The following is a 6,065-nucleotide window of genomic DNA, read 5'->3' on the forward strand; positions in this document are numbered from 1 at the left end:
GCCGATGGCATCTGGGGTTCCTCTGTCATATGGGAAGGCATATGGCTGGAGTTTGCTGATCCTCTCCTGGATTCAGCTTCTGGTTTCTGTGGCTTTCTACAAAATGTCTCTGGGCTTCCATCTTAACTTCTCTGAGATTCTGTGGGACCTCTTACTTCTTCCAGGGGCAAACCTGGATTATATATCTTAGCTTCTCTCATGCCATGGAGTTCTTAACATCATAGGGAACTTGTATGAGGAGAATGTCTTATTCTTTTAAAAGTGAAAGTCGGTGCTCACTTCAGTAGCGTATACACTAAAATTGGAATGACACAGAGAAGATTAGGATGACATGCAAATTTGTGAAGTAGTCCCCATTTTTGATTAATGGGTGCAGAGTTCCTGTTTGAGGTGATGAAAAAGTTAGGGTAATGGATATTGCTGATCATAGCACAATATTGTTAATGTGATTAAGAACACTGAATTCTACAATTGAAAGTGGTTAAAGTGGGAAAATTTTTAGTTGTATATATGTTACTACAATAAAAAGGTAAGGAAGAAAAATGAACATAATCAGAAAGCCAAAGACAAGGTTAGAAGGGTTGTTTGGGGGGGGGGGTCACAAGCTGAAATTGAAGCCTTTTAAGATCTGAGATTCATTTTTTGTGTGTGCAGCAAGTACTGTTGTTTTAACAGGGATAGCCTGCTTTTATTCATCTCAAATATTTATGTACTTGACTTCTTTCCAACTCATCCATAGAATAGGAGTACATTTAAAAGGTAAGTGTTTCAACCACAGAGGAGAGTAAAGGTTGCTGATGGAGAATACTAAAAACGTGTGATTGTGGGAGAAGCGAGGAGACTTTTTATTCTGTAAAAGCAAAAGCGAGTACCTGAAATAGCTTCTATGAGTTTCTGCAATCATAGGGATATTTTTGAAGAAAAAAAAGATAAATTGACAATCCACACCAGGGAAATTCAAGCAATTTCCAAACATGGTAAGTCCATTTTTCCTCATGGAAAATAAAGTCATGTATGGGAGGGTGGCCCTGCTCTGCTGAGCAATGTGAGGGGCACACGGTCCTCGCTGGGAGATGTCGCAGCTCCATTCATCTACCTGAGCAATCCTAGGCTTCCCTCCGTAGACTTGCAGCCTGGTGGATCCTCTGTGACCTTTTCAGCAACCTGGGCATTCTCTGCACCCAACATTCCTTTTCTTCCTGCCTTCTCTGAAGCAAACACACGCCATGTTATGGGGATTAGCTGCTACAAAAATTTTAAATGTTAAGGGAAGTTTGCACATGCTCAAGAGATCTCAGAAAGTTGCCAGCCTCACGTTTGCACCAAGTAGCTAATGTCTCCCTTTCAGGTTATGCCCACAAGCTTTCTTTCCTCAAACCTCCCGTCTCTTGGATGATGGCCCTCCTTCCTTCCTCATTCTCTGAGTAGGGTGGGTTGATCTGTACCCCCCAAAAAACACATGTTCTTGGTTTTGATCTGTATTCCTGTGGGTGTGAACCCATTGTAAGTAGGACCTTTTGAAGATGTTATTTTTGGTTAAGGAGTGACTGAGTCAGGGTGGGTCTTATGAGAGAAAGCTATGGGGAAGCTAGCAGCCAGCAGGAACTCAGAAGAGAAAGGATAGGACATTCCCATGTGATGGAAAAACCCAGGAACCCAAAGATTTTCAGCCAGCCAAAACGCTACCCGCCACAAGAAAAAATAAGCCTTCCAGAATCTGAAATAGTGAGACAGTAAGCTCCCCTTGTTTAAGCCAACCTATTGTGTCGTATTTGTTATAGGAGGCAGGAAACTAAGATACTGAAAAAACAGACAGCTGCCTCAGCTTCCCAACCACAAATCTCCCTGTGACCATATCCAGTGGCCAGTTTTCATTGCTCCTTTCATTTGGTCTTCTAGGAACATTGGACATGTTTGGTCATCCCTCCTTCATGAAACATTTTCTGCAATTGGCCTCTGTGCACCCCAAGCTCCCCTGCCATTACTGCTTCTGGAAAATGTCTATGACACCGCCCCTGCTGCCCATTCCTACGGGGCTCTGCACAGCTCTGGTTCTCCCATCATTGCCTCTGACTTAAGAGTCCAGAGCCCATGTCCTAGCATTTGGGAAACTGGGAAGGTGTCTGGAAGTTTCACTTTACATAGGATCGGTAGGCTCTGCTTTATACAGTGGGGAATTCCTCAAACATAAGAGGGTTTAAAAAGAATGACAGTTGACCTACAGCTTCTCTAATAAAAAGAAAAGGGAGAGAGAAAAGAAAAAAAAAATGACAATTGACCATGTGGGGACTTGACCCAGGGAAATCTGGGTCATTGGTGTGATCTTGTTAGTATCCAGACTGCTACGTCTGATGAAACATGTTTGGCTACATATCTGATTTATGGGATGTACTTATATTTCTGAATGAAAGAAACAAGTGAACTAAGCATAAGAATCTAAAAAGAGCAATAACAACAACAACAAAAAAACAAAAGGTAGAAAGAAAGGAATGATGGAAGTAAAAAAAAAATAATTATTGAAAAGAGAAAATGAAGAGTAAATGAAGAGAACAAAGAGCTGCTGCTGAGATAGAAGCAATCAAGGATGCCAATTTCCGCCCAGTTTCCTGGGGCTGTGGTAACAAACCACCACGAACTAGGTGTCTTAAAGCAACAGATACGTATTGTCTGACAGTTCTGGGGTCTGGAAGTCTGAGATCCGGATGTCGGCAGGGCCAGTCTCCCTCTGAAATCTGTGGGTGAGAATCTGTGGGTGAGAATCTGTTCCCTGCCTCTCTCCGGGACCTTGACGTTCCTTGTCTTGTGGCATAACTCAGCCTCTGCCACATGGCCATCTTATCTGTGTCTGTGTCCAAATTCCTGCTTCTTATAAGGACTCTGGTCATACTGAATTAAGGACCCTCCCTACACTTGACCTCATTTTAACTTGTCTGATTCCATCTCTAAGGACCGTATTTCCAAGTGAGGTCACATTCTGAAGTACTGGGGATTAGGACTTAACATAGCTTTTGGGGTTCCTCAATTCCACCCCTAATACTTCCAGAACATCTACCCCATGGAGAAAAACACAACTGCAACAAAATGAGAAAAGGGATTTAGCAGTTAGCCACCACTTTCCCTTCCCCTCTTGGCCTAGGCAGCCCCAGGACCTTCTAACCAGCCTCCAGCTGCCACTGCTATGCCCTGCCCCAATCTATGCTCCATGTAGCAGCGAGCGTGAGCTTTTAAAAATGGAAATTGGAAAATGGAGAATCATTGCTCCCTGTATCAAATCTTCCAGTATCTTCCCACTGCCCTTAGAATAAATACATCTCCTTAGGATGCTCCTTCGTGACTTCATCTGGGTCTGTTTCTGAGCTCATTTATTGTTATCTGGCTTCCTTTCGTCTTGCCCTTCTTTCCATTGTTGACCTGCCACACTTGTTGTGGCTTTGCAGCCTTGGTCCTCACTAGGCTCCCAACCTGGGAACACTCTGCCATAGTCCTTTGCATGCCTTTGCATGACTTTTTGCCATGATATCTCGGCTCACTCCTGATCTGACGCCCAGTCCGAAGCAACTGCACTCTCCAGCCTCTATCGCATTGCCCTGTTTTCCATTCTCCATGTGCTGTTTAAAATCCATTTGTTTTCTTCACTTAGGGTTTCCCCCCTAGCATGTTAGCTCTATCAGAATAGGACTTTTCCAGTCATGTGCATGACTCTTATTTCCAGCAGCCAAAACAGCACCAGGCACAGCTCAAATCCCCAAAATGCCAAGTCTGTATGGCAGATGCCTCAGTGTGAACTGAATCTATAAAGTCAAACATGTTCAATAAATGTTGCTGAAAGGATGAAGGGGATGAATAAGCATAGAAGAGTTTTAAAAGATTATAAAACAATAAATACTATTAAATAGAAAAATCTTTAGTACTTGGACAAACTTGGAAACTTGAGTAGACTAGTAATAAAACATACATTTTAAAATTCCATTAAATATTTATTTCCCCCAAATTCTGGGCTTAGATGAACTTACTAGTGAATTATTTCCAGCTTCCAGGGAATAGCTCATTTCAATGCTGTACAAATTATTCCAGTAGGCTGAAAATGATTGAAAACTACTCAATGTTCTTAATGATGCTAGTATAACCTCAAAACTCTGAAAATTGCATTTAATAAAAAACTGTAGACCTGGCCCACCTTGTAGCACAGAGGTGAAATCTTACAATACTACCAAATTAAATTTAACAGGACATTTAAAAATAATTTACTATGACTTTGTAGGATTTATTATAACAATACAAGAATAACCGTATTACAAATGTATTTCTTTTTTTTTTTATCTTCATGTTATTGAGATATATTCACATACCACACAGTCATACAAAACAAATCGTACTTTCGATTGTTTACAGTACCATTACATAGTGGTACATTCATCACCCAAATCAATCCCTGGCACCTTCATTAGCACACACACAAAAATAACAAGAATAATAATTAGAGTGAAAAAGAGCAATTGAAGTAAAAAAGAACACTGGGTACCTTTGTCTGTTTGTTTCCTTCCCCTATTTTTCTACTCATCCATCCATAAACTAGACAAAGTGGAGTGTGGTCCTTATGGCTTTCCCAATCCCATTGTCACCCCTCATAAGCTACATTTTTATACAACTGTCTTCGAGATTCATGGGTTCTGGGTTGTAGGTTGATAGTTTCAGGTATCCACCACCAGCTACCCCAATTCTTTAGAACCTAAAAAGGGTTGTCTAAAGTGTGCATAAGAGTGCCCACCAGAGTGACCTCTCGGCTCCTTTTGGAATCTCTCTCCCACTGAGGCTTATTTCATTTCCTTTCACATCCCCCTTTTGGCCAAGAAGATGTTCTCCGTCCCACGATGCCAGGTCTACATTCCTCCCCGGGAGTCATATTCCACGTTGCCAGGGAGATTCACTCCCCTGGGTGTCTGATCCCACGTAGGGGGGAGGGCAGTGATTTCACCTTTCAAGTTGGCTTAGCTAGAGAGACAGGGCCACATCTGAGCAACAAAGAGGCATTCGGGAGGAGGCTCTTAGGCACAACCATAGGGAGGCCTAACCTCTCCTTTGCAGCAACCGTCTTCCCAAGGGTAAAACCTGTGGTAGAGGGCTCAACCCATCAAACCACCAGTCCCCTATGTCTGTGGTCATGTTAGCAACCATGGAGGTGGGGTAGGCGAATACCCCTGCATTCTCCACAGGCTCCTCAAGGGGGCACTACATCTTTTTTTTTTTTTCCCTTGTTTTTCTTTTTTTCTTTTTTTAACTTTCCCTTCTTTTTTAAATCAACTGTATGAAAAAAAAGTTAAAAAGAAAACAAACATACAATAAAAGAACATTTCAAAGAGACCATAACAAGGGAGTAAGAAAAAGACAACTAACCTCAGATAACTGCTTAACTTCCAACATGTTCCTACTTTACCCCAAGAAAGTTACCCAATATAGCAACATTTCTGTGAACTTGCTCCTACTATATCCATCAGAAATTAACAGACCATAGTCATTCCTGGGCATCCCCAGAACGTTAAATAGCTTATCTGTTCTTCTTGGATTATTGTTCCCCCTTCCTTAATTGCTCTCTACTACTAGTTCCCCTACATTCTACATTATAAACCATTTGTTTTACATTTTTCAAAGTTCACATTAGTGGTAGCATATAATATTTCTCTTTTTGTGCCTGGCTTATTTCGCTCAGCATTATGTCTTCAAGGTTCATCCATGTTGTCATATGTTTCATGAGATCGTTCCTTCTTACTGCCGCGTAGTATTCCATCGTGTGTATATACCACATTTTATTTATCCACTCATCTGCTGAAGGACATCTGGGTTGTTTCCATCTCTTGGCAATGGTGAATAATGCTGCTATGAACATTGGCGTGCAGATATCTGTTCGTGTCACTGCTTTCCGATCTTCCGGGTATATACCGAGAAGTGCAATCGCTGGATTGAATGGTACTTCTATATCTAGTTTTCTAAGGAACTGCCAGACTGACTTCCAGAGTGGCTGAACCATTATACAGTCCCACCAACAGTGAATAAGAGTTCCAATTTCT

At 41.7% G+C, this 6,065-nt stretch overlaps 1 pseudogene; it reads left to right on the top strand.

Annotated features, from left to right (window-relative positions):
• Positions 1–271: 271 nt before the first annotated feature.
• LOC119507534 lies at positions 272–361 on the top strand (annotated as a pseudogene).
• The last annotated feature ends 5,704 nt before the right edge of the window (positions 362–6,065 follow it).

Source organism: Choloepus didactylus, chromosome 12 (assembly GCF_015220235.1).
Source record: "Choloepus didactylus isolate mChoDid1 chromosome 12, mChoDid1.pri, whole genome shotgun sequence".
In the NCBI taxonomy this organism is placed as follows: Eukaryota; Metazoa; Chordata; class Mammalia; order Pilosa; family Megalonychidae; genus Choloepus; species Choloepus didactylus.